At 29.8% G+C, this 15,377-nt stretch overlaps 1 protein-coding gene and 1 long non-coding RNA gene across 2 annotated transcripts in view; one reads left to right on the top strand and one right to left on the bottom strand.

Moving 5' to 3' along the window:
* Window positions 1–9,153, bottom strand: part of LOC105207977 — a 108,482-nt gene extending 99,329 nt beyond the window's left edge. Inside the window, exons 1-2 of the mRNA XM_011177682.3 lie at window positions 8,510–9,153; window positions 7,066–7,104 (exon numbers count right to left, since the gene is read on the bottom strand). The gene's annotated coding sequence lies outside the window, so the exon portion shown is untranslated. The remainder of the gene's footprint in view (window positions 1–7,065; window positions 7,105–8,509) is intronic.
* Window positions 9,154–9,318: 165 nt separating this feature from the next.
* On the top strand, window positions 9,319–12,554 carry LOC105207980. The gene is made up of 4 exons (XR_851486.3): window positions 9,319–9,588; window positions 9,666–9,822; window positions 10,101–10,146; window positions 12,055–12,554. It is a non-coding gene; the product is annotated as an uncharacterized LOC105207980 (long non-coding RNA).
* The last annotated feature ends 2,823 nt before the right edge of the window (window positions 12,555–15,377 follow it).

Here is a 15,377-nt window from a genome sequence, read left to right as displayed (position 1 = left end):
CTTTGATGCTTATCGAAAGACTAGACAAAAGCGTTCATTGTAATCTGTATACGTGTCTCAAGATTCTAATCCTTTGACGTGAAATTGAAATTTGCTGTCTTCGAAGAGTAGGTCACGTGTGTCATATGTTGATAGATCTTAAAAGCATAAGTTTAACAATTCACACAGGCACGCGCGCACATACATAAACTTCAAATTATATATACAATAAAATATAATTTTATATAAATACAACGAAAGAACAATTATACTGTAGTATCTAAAAATTTAACTAGATACACATGAGAAACTAATTTTATGTTGGATTATCAAAATTATTATATAAGACATTTTCAAGTATGATAATATTGTTGCAAAATTTTGACATCTTAATAATGAGCTTAAACATCCAATATAAATTTTTTAATGGTTGAATATAATTATTTTCAGGTCTATATTTCAACAAAAATTATTCTTTATGTTTATAAAATATACGAAACAGTATATAATCGTGAAGAAAAACATAAAGTGGCATTAATTTTAAGTTTTAAATTTTAGGTTCATTTTTAACTTCAAACTTTTAATTTTCTTCTTAAATTTTAGAGATTTAATTTTAGAAATATATATACAGTTATGTTCAGTTTTTATACATTGTAAACAGCTAGCATAAGCAATTATTGAAAGATGGAACAAAATAATATATATGCATTTTTTTGCCTAATAATTTATGTTTGATTCCATTTATTGGTGGACTGTTCCACCTTTCAAAAAATTGCGGAATAAAATCTTACGATGGTCTTAAGAATATACTACGTAATTATACATACTTTTTTTAGAAAAAAAAAAATTAAATCTAAAAATAAAAAAAGAACTTAAATCTAACATTAAATTTAATTCTAAAAATTAATGACGATTTATGTTTCCATCCACAATTATATACTCTTTTTGTATATTTTTCGCATATGAGAAATTATTTATATCTAACTCCATCTAGCGTATGAAAGGTGACATAACAGAATGCTTATATGTAATATTTATATGATACATATATATATATTTATACGTACTGCCGCACGAAAGTTTCGGACAACGAGAAATAAAGTTACCAAAATTTCATAATAGAATAATTATAACTAATAGTTGAAACAGAAATAAACAATATTTTATTGACAGAACTCGACTAAAGAGAGAAAATGTGTTAATCAATTTTCTTTTACTCTTTTATATGACACTCCCTTTCACCAAAAATCACACAAAATATCTTACAATTTTGAAAAATGCAGTCTTGAAGATTTCTTATTTATTATTACTTAAATAATTAAATCTGCATAATAAAATCTGCATAATAAAACCCAAAACGGTTAATTTAATAAGATTTCAAATCTAGAACTGGACACAAAAGAAACTTTTTTGAATAGGTTTATGCTGCAATAACATTTAATCGCAATTTCAAGTGACTGACATAAAACAGTTGCATATCCTTCATGGTATAGTAAATGACGAGCGAAAAAAATATAAAACAAAAGAAAATGTTCTTAAATATTTTGTCTTAGGGAGCATTTTGTGTGCACAACGTTGCTAAACGATGTAAGGAGCTTTCCTAAACGGTAGTGTATATTGTTTAAATAAAAATGTACCTCTTACTAATCAAGTATTTTTCTCGAAAATGGTTATTTTTTTTAATAGAAAAAAATATTCTTTTGTTTAAGTAAAAGTTGTAAGAAATTTTTAAAATATTAAGAAATTAAAAAATTTGTTTGATTATTAGAGGATTAAAAAGAATTCATTTCTACTTCTTCAACATCGAAGTCTACCATACTATTTTATTGATCTTTACCTAACATAAAAGTGATTATTACAAGTCAATGTCTAGAAAGTAATAAAAAAATTATTATTTAAGAAAAACACTTTCTAATCTTAATTTTAAATACAAATATCTCTGCAACAGTGCACAGAAAAATTTTGATAATATTGTTTGCTAACAAATTGTTGGATGGTGATCTACTATTAGCCGTAATTATTCTGTTATTGAAACTTTTGTTCTCTGTATCCTCGATATTCAAAACTTTTCCGCGACAGCTTGTATGTACACAAATGTATCATATAAGTACACGTACGTAAATGTTGTTATTTCACTTTTCAAACTCTAGATGGAGTCAGACATGAATAATTTCTCGTATTCAAAAAAATATATGAATAACTATATAAGAATGAATGGAAACGTTAACGAGCATTAACCAAAATCTAGTCGTATGGCAGTATGGCTGATTTTTAAATTTTTGAAAGGTGGGATTGGACGACACATGTGAGCCACCCACCAATAAATTGAAACAAACATAAATTGTTATCAGGAAGTAACTTAAAACTATATAGCACTGAACGTTTGAATATCCAGAGCAACCGACTGTTCTGTATTATCTAGGAATAAACGAGTTTTCTATTGTTTTCTTGATCATGTAACTGTATATAGCTTTAATATTAAAAGTGTTTCTAAAACAAGTTACAAACCCTAATTTTAAATAAAATACAGCATAAAAGTAATACATGTATAAAATAGAAAAAAATTATAAATTTATACAAGAAATTTCTTATGTATTATTATTTCAATAATTAAATCTGCATAAAACCCAAAACAGTTAATTTAATAAGATTTCTAATCTAGAGATGGATACAAAATAAATTTATTTGAATATGTTTATGCTGTAGTTACGTCTATTCGCAATTTCAGTGACTGACCATAAAACAGTTGCATATATTTCATGGATAATAAATAACGACCGAGAAAAACACAAAACAAAAGACGATGTTTTTAAACATTTTGTCTTAAAGAGCATTTTGTGTGCACGACGTTGCTAAATGAGACAGGAGTTTTTGAACGGCAGTGTAGATTGTTTAAATAAAAATGTACCTATTACTAATCAAGTATTTTTCTCGAAAAAGATTATTTTTTTAAATGGAGAAGAATGTTCTTTTATTTAAAAAAAAATTGTGAAAAATTTTAAAAAAGTTAAAAAATTAAAAAATCTGATTGTTAGAGGCATTAAAATGATTCGTCTCTATTTCTCCGATATCACAAAATCTGATATACTATTTTATTAATCTTTACCTAACATGATAGTAATTATTACAAATCAACGTCTAGAAAATAATATAAAAATCATTTAAGAAAAACACTTGCTAATCTTAATTTTAATTACAAATATTTCTGTAAATAGATGAAAAAAATTGTTTAAAAATTGTTTTCTAAACAAATTCTTGGATGGGAATCTATTAGCCGCAATTATTCTGTTATTAAAACTTTTGTTCACTGTATCCTCTATATTCTTTCCCGCGGCAGCGTTTATGTATACAAATGTATCATACAGATATACGTATATACGTAAAGGTTGTTATGTCACTTTTCACTCTAGATGGAGTCAGACATAAATAATTTCTCGTATTCAGAAAATATATGAATAACTATATAAGCATGGATGGAAACGTCAACTATCATCATCAGTTAGTTTGGCGATGTATACGTTCGCGTATTGAATTTTTAGAAGGTGGGATTGGACGAATTTTGTGAGCCACCCACGAATAAATTGAAACAAACATAAATTATTATCAGAAAGTAACTTAAACCCACACAGCACAAAACGTTCTAAGGATGTCTATGAACATTCTATGAACATTCAAATATCCAGAGGAATCGATTATTCTGTGTTATCTGGGAAAAAAACAAATTTTCTTTTTTCGAATTTTTTTTCTTGATCATGTAACTGCATAGCTTTAATATCAAAGAGTTTCTAAAACCAGTTACAAATCCCAATTTTACTTAAAATACTTTACTTAATATAAAAGTAATATATGTATAAAATAAAAAAAAATTATAAATAATACATAAAATAAAGTCAAAAATTTCATGGGACGATACAATGCAATAAAAAAACCACCGTTGAGGTTGAAAGAGTCATTGGCCTTTAATCCGACGAGATTCTTCAAAACTATACCAATATCGATTGATTATCAATAAATGTAAAATACGCTGCAAATTCTTTCGTAAAATTACACGCGATTTCTATCTCGATCGACTGATCACGACACCCGTTACATGGGATCATTTGCGCGCGTTCTTTCGTGATGGGCGGGGGGAGAGGGGGAGGAGGGTGCACAAAGCGAAGAGCGAACACTTTCACGCGGAGGCCGAGTTAGTAAATATCATGGCCATATTTTCTATCCGCTCGTCCCATTCGCTCGTGCACAACTACCGACACAACTCCTGCTCGCTCGCGCGTCATTACGCGTTCTCGCCTCCTTACTTATTCGTTTTCCCCCTCGTATCGCGATGCGAGATAGACGCGGCGGCCCTTCGTCGCTCTTCTCCCTTCCTCCGGATTATAATCACCACGCATAGAATGCTTCGGCATTCCTACACCTTGATTATCCTTTATTATGGCAGCGCACGCCGAACGCGACATGTGCTCGAGCTTCGTTAACGTACTTTCGCGAATTACGAGAGGGATTACATCATTTCTGCCGAAACGATCGCAATAATCGCGAGTTAAGTACAGGATTAGAAACCGTATGCAAGCGGTCGCCTCTGCACTCACGATCGTGCACGGGAAAAATCGAAAAGTCGGCTTCTCCTCAGATCTAATCGCAAAGACGCAAGTAGTAACGCGTATCATACTTCGATTAAACTGCGAGCTTGAAATATTGCAAGCACATAACGTAATGAATGAGATGGGAGTATTTATTTTCTTTATTCATACCTGAACATTTGCTTGAACACACATGAACAAACACTTACATCCACAAACAATAACGCAATGTTATTTTAGATATATGTATTTAAAAAATGTGAATAAAAATATTTTTATATAAAAAAAAATTAGTTTCATTTATTTGCAGCAGCAAAAATCCTTGTAAGGTAGCTAAATTTAGCTATAAAGTACTATAACTAATCATTCTTCTTCATGCAAATATAATTATAATTCTCAAATATAACTGACTTCTTTAAATACAAGTCAGAGTACTTGCTAATTATTTGATTTGATTTTTCCTCAGTTCAAATATACATATATATCTTGATATTCACATGTGTAAAGTTTCATACTTAATGACTCAATATATATATGTATGTATGTATGTATATATGTATATAATTAACTTAAAATATATTAATCTACCTGGACTTCAGTTTAAGTATTTATATATTTAACTTAACTTTTTTTTAGTGTAAAGTACTTTAAATCTTTCTTAAGAAAAATATCTACTTCTTGAACTATTCACTTTCTTCAAAACAAGAGTGAAACATCATAATATTGTTGAATATATTTCAGTATAAATATATACTTATAAGTAAAATACTATGAATTCTAAGGATAAATAATAAAAAAATTTTTTTAAAGTAATAAAACAAAAATAAAGATATTGTAAAAAAAGTGTTTAATTAAGTTTTTCTACTTAAATATTTGCAAGTTAATTGTGATACAAATGTTTAAAGTTTACAAAATATTATTCAAATTATTATGCAAGTTATTGTAATTTTAAATATTTAAGTTTACAATATTTAAGATTTTTTTTAATATTTTTAAAGCGAATAAAATTATTTATTCTTTTATAATTTCAAAATTTACTTGGGATATTTTCATTCCAATCTACTTATATATATAGTATTAATTTATTAAAAATCCTGGTGAATAATTTTGTTAACTTCAGTCCGTTCATTAATTTTTATTTTAAACTTTATGAATTTTTTATAGTTATCTTAACGTCTTGTATTGAATTCTTGTTGAAGTATTAATAAAATAATACTAAAAATAGATTAATTAAAAGAAATTTTTCATATTCAATTCAGTAATATTTCAATGTTGCTTGACACAATTTCAGCAAAATATTTTCATCAAAGTAATGTTTCATTTTATTTTAGTGAACAAGTATAAAAAATAGCGTATCTAAGAATGAGTTTGGCCAAACTTTAATTAACTTGATCAACAATTATGTTATCAAGTAACATCTATGACATTTTAATTAACACAATATAGAAGGATAGAATTATTAATTCTTTTGTCTAGCGTATTAAAAAATTTAAAAGGTTAAGAACAGCAGACTATACATCTAGAAATTTTGATGTAAACAATTTCTCTCAAATTAATTGTCAATTAAATTAATCAAACTTTCCTTCCTATTTATATATAAAGAATTTTTGATTTATAGTTATATACCTATTTGTCTAAACAAAGTTAATATTTTTTAGTACCTACATCTGTAAAAAATTTTAATTTACAGATGTAGCTACTAAAAAATATTAACTTTGTTAATAGTTTTTAACAGAGCAAATTTAAAGAGAAAAATATGGAACACAATGCATTAAAAATTAAAAACCAACATTTTGCTAACCGTTCATAAAAACTCGTAAGTTAAAGTTTTTTGAAAAATGAATATTCATTATTTCATATTTCTTGTTTTGGACAATTTTTTCACCAATTTAAGCAAAATTATCAGAAAAATAAATTAAAATGTTTAACAAAAATGAAATCACTCATAGACAATGAAAAGAAAAAGTTAATAATGTCAAAGTACATGAGTAAAAAATAAAAAGATAATTATAAGTCGTGTGGAAAAATCCTGAAAAGTTAATTGCATCAGTGAATTAAATCTATGCTCATTATATATATGATATAATTAGACCTTTATTAAATATAAAAAATTGTATAATCATAAAAATCGATTTTTAATTAATTCTTTATTATATAAGTATTAGCGATTATTTCCTCTGAAATAATTTTTCATTCTTATATTTTTATTGGATTGTTACAATAAATACACCTCATTTATATAATTTATAGTGTAGTTACACATTAAAATTAATTTCTATTAAATACATAATCACATTACTTTAGCAAATTAGAAAGCAAATCAAAGAGAAAAACTTTAAACACAATGCATTAAAAATTAAAAACCAACATTTTGCTAACCAATCATAAAAACTCGTAAATTAAATTTTTTGAAAAATGAATATTCATTATTTCATATTTTTATGTTGGAAAATTCTTTCACCAATTTAAGCAAAATTTGATTGCAAAAATATAATATCAGACTTACCAACACTGATGCGCAACAGCGAAGTTGAACTGCATTAATCTGTAACACATAATAAATAAAACCAAATTAAAATAATAATTATTGTACCACGAATCTCGGGCGTATATTTTTATTAACAAATTATTTCAAGCATATTCGTATCAATGTCACTCTTGCATAAATTTTGAAGGTTTGATGAAACTAAGAGAAGAGGGACTTATTTTTCAAATTTGCAGGTAACTTCCACATATTACCCAGAAATTCTGTGCAAAGTTTTAAAAATAAGTTTCCCTTAGAAAGAAAGTCAAGTGAGCAAATTAATTTTGAAAAGAAAACATGTAAACCTTCACCTTTAAAATTAATTTGCTCATAACCTTCTTTCTAAGAGACTCATTCTTAAAGCTGCACATAATGTCTGAATAATATGTAGAGATTACCTACAATATTTGAAGAATAAGTCGCTCTTAGGAAAAAAGTTTAAAAGTTTAAAATTTACTTCAAAGAAAGACATTGTGCTCTTCGAAATTAATTTGGTAATAAAATTTTAAATTTTGTTGGATTTGAGTAATATCTTGATCCGCTATAAAGGATCTGCCATTATACATTTTGAAATTTTACTTGTATTTATAATCAGCAATCCTAAAAATCTCTAGTAAGACGTAAATTAGATACTAATTATTCCTAGAAAAGTCAGGCACAAAAGGATTAAGCAACATTTTATTTTAGAAAGAATATTTTCTAATGTATCGACACATGAGCATGTTTATTTCTATTGATTGATGGATTTAACTGCTATAGACAAGGATATTCCTTGTGTTTAGTTTAATAAACAAGTAATTTGCCCCTGCTACCAAGATATGGTCATGTAGATGACTAAATATGACAGGCTGTGTTCCAACATACATTGCCAGTACTGAAAATCCATAGTTCATGTCACGTATATTATAGATTTTCAGTACTGGCAGTGAATTATATATGCAAGAATGCAGAAATACAACAATTAATAAAATATGACAGGCTACACTCCGATATACACTGCCAGTACTGAAAATCTACAGTATACGTGACATAAACTATAGATTTTCAGTATTGGCAATGTATATCAGAACTCAATCAGTCATATTTTATTAATGATTGTATTTCTGCAATCTTGCATATGTATTTTTATAATTTAGCTAAAAATCTATAGTATACGTGACGTGAACTATAGATTTTTAGTACTGACAGTGAATTTCGGTACGCAGCCACAGTGTAGACTATGTCATTTACAATTCACAAGTATTAATACACTGTGCACATTTCATGCGTCTTGTTTGTTCACATGTTTTCTATACTAAATTATAAATAGAATTCTATCCCAAATTCTGTAAATTCGCAAATTATATAGATCGTCCAAAGAGAGCTTTACGCTATAATTACAAAAATACATACGCAAGAACAACACAACAATTAGTAAAATATTTACCATGCTCCACGGATGTAGTTTTCTGACTAAAAGTCTGCTGGCAACTCTTTCTGCTGTTCTCGAACCGTATACACATTAACCGTATACACGACCGGCCGATTCGGCACTTTCGATATTACACGCGATCGCACACGATCGCAAACGCGAATAAAAGACGAAACGCGCGCGAGAGTATCTACAGACACAAAATTGCGAAAAGGAACGAGCGGCCAATGCGTCACGTCACCCGAGACAGCGGCGAGAGTCGTTTGAATGAATGCACGCGTAGATAGAAACGAGACGAACTCACTCCCGATCGCAAATCTTGTACTCGACATCATCGCACGACGACTAAGAACGGTTCACTTGATATTCGCGATATTTTACTGCGTGAATGAAGTATCCTCTTCCAGCAAACACGTTTAATGCGCGCAAACTTAACCTTGAAGCTACGCGACAAGCACACACGATACTCGCGATCACGAACGAAAACAATCATTTCTACGTTTGACAAGGCGACTCACTGTGTATCGGAATACTCGTCCGCAATCACACCGACACTCTCGAGACCGTATTTGCGCACAATTCGGACTTGGGACACGCGAGAAGCACGAGGCCGCTTCGTTACAACCAACAACCGAAACTACGACAATATGACGCAATTCGCGCAATATGGCGACGCGACGGGAGCGCCAGTGGTAAGAGTGTGGCGGTGGCGTGAGCGACTGAGCGGAATGAATGGGCGACAGCGGAAGCTCAACGACGACTGCCGAACGGCGGCGGAGATAGCCGAGCCGCCGAGACGGCACGCCGCGTGAGTACGCCTCGCGTACGTGCGTAGTAAGGGTAGTGGGGGAAGCGTCTGAGCGGCCTAGACGGCGCGTCACGGCGTGGCCTTGTCGAACGTTGACCTTGCGCCGCAGTCGACACTCGTTCGTCGGTTAGCAGCGTACGCCTCAGCTAACGCGGTTTCAACCATTCAACTCAATGATTTTATACTGTTAAGACTTGCTTCTTCCTTCGAACCGAATTCTTGTATCATTACGAACTCTCATATCGTCTGTTAAATCTGCTTACGCGTACCGACACTGGCGAAAATAGTAAGTTTATTAAACATACATTGAAGTGTTTATTAGATGTTTTTGCTGATAAAATTTCGCGTTATCGCATCTTTTAGCTTTGAATTCGAGAGTGCAGTGCAAAATATCATCATGATCTGCTTTCGTGAGTGTTATATAAAAAAAAAATTGTGTCTGATGCTGAAAATCCGAGCAATCTGAGAGGAGGAGGAGGAGGCTTAATAAAGGCATTGAGCACCGGCGGAGCAACATGCGGTAAATATATTTATTTATATTATTATATCTTACGCGCGGAAGTATTGTTCATTTTTTTTTAATTGAATATTCAGAAAATAAAAATTAGAAAAAGAATTTTTTTTCAGTTATTAAATTTTATAGAAAATTGTATCTAATAGAAAAAGTATTCTAAAAAATTACATGATCATGCTAACATTCACTTAAGGAACATATTAAAATTATATAATGTAATTATTTTTTAAAATTTTGAATGCCTTTTCTGTCCTGCTTTAATTTGGATTTTACACATGTTACAGAATCATCAAAGCGACGTAGAATAACTCCACTGTTGCGCATCGGTCGGTGAGTGATGAGTAAACTTTTACAACTGAGGTAATGGATCTGTGATAATTACTTTAAATATAATGAAAAAATATTTATATTAAACTATACAATAAAAAATTATCACATATTATATTTCATAGATCTAGTGCCTTAAAATGAGTAGATTAAAAATGAGTAGATTAGGATTTAACATTTAATTCTGGAATCACATAAATAAATTTCTATGCATTTGTTATTTTAAAAGGTAGAAAAAAAAATAGTATAAATAAAATAATCAGTATATAAAAGTAAAGTAAAAATGAAAGAGAGAAATAAATAAATAGTAAATAATATAAATATATAAATACAATTGATAATATTGACAATATAAAAAAATTAGAAATTTAATATTAAATAACAAATATTTCATTTTATTTTTTTATTTTTCCTCTTTCTAAATAAATTCTCCAAGATTAAATATAACATAAATTGATGCAATATATACATGCTTTTCAGTATGCAAATATTTCAATCAGAAATAAAAAAATGCAATGTTTTAGTTAGTATCTATTTAACATATAATCCATATAAGCTATTTAACAAAATTATGTGTTCATCATCAATAAGTAAAATTATCTGTCATGATGTGCCAATTTAAGCCTAAACTTTTATTGTCTATCCATATATAGATAATTAATTTTTCTACCAGTTAAAGTTATATGACGTGAAATCCAATAAAAGTTATTTACAAAATATAAAAAAATTTAGCACTTATTTTAAAGTTAATCAATTTTGTGTAAATTTAAATACTTGATTTTAAAAAATATAGCTTTTAGAAATTTACTATTTTTAATACATTAAAATAATTTTACAGTATTACATTCAATATATAATGACAAAAAATATAGTTATCAAAATTCAAATTATTTTTGTTTGAGTATGTAAAATATTCTAATCTAATTATACGAGAAATTTATTATTTTTTTGAAGATCACGTCATTCTTTATTTCTTACCTGCATCGGTGAGATTCGAAATAATTTAACAAAAATGTAAGCTTTAAATTTTCTCTATTTGCATTTCAATTTTTATTTCTATACTTTGCATTGTTATTAAAGTATACTTATAACATATTTAAAATAAAATTTGCGAAAACTAATTAAATTTATTCAAATATTTATTTTTTAAACTTATTTAAAATTGCACATATTTATATTTTATTAAAACCTGTGAAAAATATAAAATATATTCAATATAAAAAATTGCCAATTTGCCATAAAAATGTATGTTTAATTGTTATAAAATACACATATTTGATTTATTACAAAGATAAGCAACGTACGATAATTACTGTACAAATTTAACTCTTTTTACACACGAATTTTTTCTTACACGTAATTATGAGAAATTATGTATTAAATTGAGAAAAAAGTTCTTAGCAATTTTTGATAAAAATTACATGCTTGATGTAATTTTTACAATCAAATGCTTGGTTTCACGTGCGTAAGAATATTAAGTAATAGCTGCGACTACTTAGCTATTCATGCTAAAATTTTTAATTTTAGCTAATAATTTATATTCCATAGTAAACGTATACTATGCTTTTTTTTCAATAGCCAACTTTTAACAACAGAAAATTTTGAACTAGCTATATTGATATTTAGCTGATAACCAAATCAGTTCTTTATGTGTTACAAAGAAATTCCAATCTATATATGTATTTTTTCTCACTCTACTTCATTTTGCCGCATAGCTACGCGATTAGTTTCGATAAAATCTTTCTCGTATCGCCTATCAATCGAATTAAGAATTTCCTGAAATTTCCATTGTCCAGTCGCGGATTTCCGCGAAGCGCCGTGGCCGCGAGTCTAATCGCGAGCGGCGAAGCTATCGCGAAGTGCGGAAGCGAGGCGGGTTTTACGATCAAGACTTTTTCTACGACTTTACAGCGCGCAGCGGCATTGGTGAGTCTCGGTCACTGGACTTGAGAGGAAGAGAAAGAGGAGGAAGAGCGGTAGAAGAGAAAGAAAGAGATGAAAGAAAAGGTGCACATATCTGCCCATAAAGAACGACAGGATGACCCTTTCTCGAGTGCATCGTCAATTGCTCGGATGTTCAGGATGCGTTATGTTCTTGGGCAGTTTATGCAACAGGAGGACGAGAATGATCTTGTTCGATCCTAGATTGAACTTCTATCGCCATCATTTCGATCGTTTATTTATAAATAGACCGGTTATCGTGCATTATGAGTAATAACGATACACTGAGAAAAAAACCCACTAAATTTTAAAAAGCATTTGTTTGAATAGTTGCAATGAAATATTTACTTACATACTCAATAAAAAAAGTGATGGTTAAATTGAAATTACTTGTTCCTGTGCTAAATAAATATTTAGTTACATTTAGTAAATATTGCAATTATTTAAACAAATATTTATTAAAATTTAGTTAGCCTTCTTTTAGTGTAAAAAAATTGTCGAAAATATAACGTGCTAAAATTATACATTGAGAAAAAAATTTATTTGAATACTTGCAATGAAATATTTACTTACGGTACATAAATATTTATTTAATAAAAAATATGATAGTTAAATTACATGAGTGCTCCTTGCACGAAACAAATATTTACTTTTAATAAATATGTTTATTGCAAGTATTCAAACAAATGTTTATTAAAATTTAATAATTTTTTTCTTAGTGTAACAAGTTGACCTGATTAAAAAATATATAAACATGAATAAAAAAAAATATAGAAATGAGAGACCATCTAATCGAAGAAAGTGAAAAGATGTCTTGAACAATCGTTTCGTTATTAGACTTCGATATAAAAGATATCGAGATCGGTACAAGGCCATGTATCCACTTTTTGCGGATTTGATTTTACTTTAGTTAACTTCTATCGAAATCCGTGTTGCAATTTAACGAAAACTCGCACAATAGCGCAGCTTCCCGCACGATCATCATTACCCTGGATTTCTCCATTCTGATATAGGAACGATTCTTTTCATGAATCACTCACTTTTTTTTTTTAATATGCGAGGAAAAAGATGAAGCGAGCGAGAGGAAAACATCGCTGAAATTCAATCGCGACTTCTAAAATGGAAAGCGCAAGTTTTCAGCGAAGGAGATCGTCAGGATAACAAGCGATTCAATGTGACGCCTCTTCAAGCTTCATTGAGCGTAAATACTAATTAGGAAGTGTTCGCTAAGTCACTTTCCAGTGTTCGCACAATAGAAAATGCACATCTCCGTATACGTAAAAAGAAAATCATAGAAAAAAAAAAATAGGAAAAGTAACTCACACGAAAGAAATTTTCCTCACATTTGTAACAAGAAAATGAGCCTCTCGTGCAGAGAACGTAAAACCGCGCCGAGTACTTGAAATATTCTTCGATGTTCGCACGATAAAACAGATATATTCATTCCTACTGCCTGGAAGCGGTTAGCGGAAAGTAAGAAATGTAAGCGGCGTAAAGGGAATCTGCTTCGCAAAAAAAAAAAAAGAGCGGATTTCTCGGAAGTAGAAAAGGTAACGATGGGCTAATATTAAATTGCTTTAATCGTCCGTCTTTGCGTCACCCGAGGAGAAGTGTGACACGGGTGCTGGGTCCGCGTGATATTTGAAAGTCACAGTATTACACTGTAATAGCGGCACGATCCGCGGCGCGAGATAACGGCGACAGTTAAGCGAGCACGCTTCTCATGATTTTCTTTTTTAAATTTCCATCTACCGCATAAATATAATCGCTTTCGATCTGGAGATTTCACTGGCTGCGAACTCGATTCCGCGAGGCGACGACCCTGCAGGCATTTGGGCCCGCGCTTTAAGAGTCGCTCGGGCGACAGCAAAGGATTCTTGTTAAATATTTAGATATAAATATCTAGACATCGCACGCGCGCCTTATTCTCTATATCTCTAATTATCACAGGCATACAAGTATAATTACCAAGATAATTATAGGCAAATTGATTCGTAGATCTTTTCTCGATATCCTTAATAATCACTTGAAAGCTTATTGCGAAATCATTTTTGACATTAATGCTATCATTAAATAATAAAAAGTAATTCGTATTTATTACTAAATACCAACATGTGTAACGTAATGATTTTTGTAATTATTATATTAATAATATTCGGACTTTCTCAAAATATAACGCAACTTCGCAGAACATATAAGCTTCCATATCGGTACCTGCATCGGAATACAAGTATCATTATCTGCAACCGGATTTTCTATTTTACAAGTAACTGTGATATTTCATCTTGAACAACAGCAGCAGGAGAAGCAAAGTCGCGAAGGTGGAAGCGAAGAGGAAAACGTTGGGAATAATTAAGAGAGTCGTCGACTGGCACGACCGTAAGTCCGTGATCTTGAAGCGGCATTCTTGTGTCGTGGGAGTACTTCACATAGTTAGCATCGCGGAAGAATGCAAGCGAAAGATAGAAGGACGCGGAGCGAGGAGGGAAGGAGAGGAAGCCAGACAGAAACGGAGTCACGTAGAAAAAAAGGGAGAGGAGAGCGGCAACGACATAATTAATGATTTCTCCGTGATAATTAGCGTTTTCACTGATCTTGGCTTTAGTCTTTAGTTCCTATTGGGACACTTTTCTTTTGCATAACGGAATTCACGAGGCGCGAAACAATTTTTTGAGACTGATCTCGATTAAATGTTGCTTAACGTTTAGCTATGTTTACTTGATTCTATGCACAGAAAAAATTAATATTAAATCTATAATTTATTGTTTAAATTATTATCTTCTTGAAATATTTATTATTTTGTACAGTCACGTAGAATATTTTTGAATTTTAAATTATTTTATAATTACATTTAATAATATATAATAAAGCTAAAATTTTTTTACAATACTGTCCACACAAAAAAAATTAGTATTAAATCAACAATTTATTGTTTTATGTTCAGCAAGAATATAAAATTTTCTTGGAAAAATTTATCTGTTCTAAAAAATTGTCTTGGTGTAAACAAATTATATCTGTTTAAGATTATAAATTCTTCCAAGAAGATTTTATATTCTCGCTTATATATAAAACAATGAATTGTTGATTTGATACTAACTTTTTTCTGTGTGGGCAGCAATATCGAAATAAAAAATCTAGCTTTATTATGTATCATTAAATATAATCACATTACAAAATAATTTAAAATACAAAAATATTCTACGTGATTATATAAAATAATAAATATTTCAAAACAATAATTTTTGTTATTACACGTATTTTGTACGCCGTCGACGAAGAAAAATAAAGATCAT

Source organism: Solenopsis invicta, chromosome 8 (assembly GCF_016802725.1).
Source record: "Solenopsis invicta isolate M01_SB chromosome 8, UNIL_Sinv_3.0, whole genome shotgun sequence".
NCBI lineage: Eukaryota > Metazoa > Arthropoda > Insecta > Hymenoptera > Formicidae > Solenopsis > Solenopsis invicta.
This window is presented reverse-complemented; position numbering and strand designations above follow the sequence as displayed.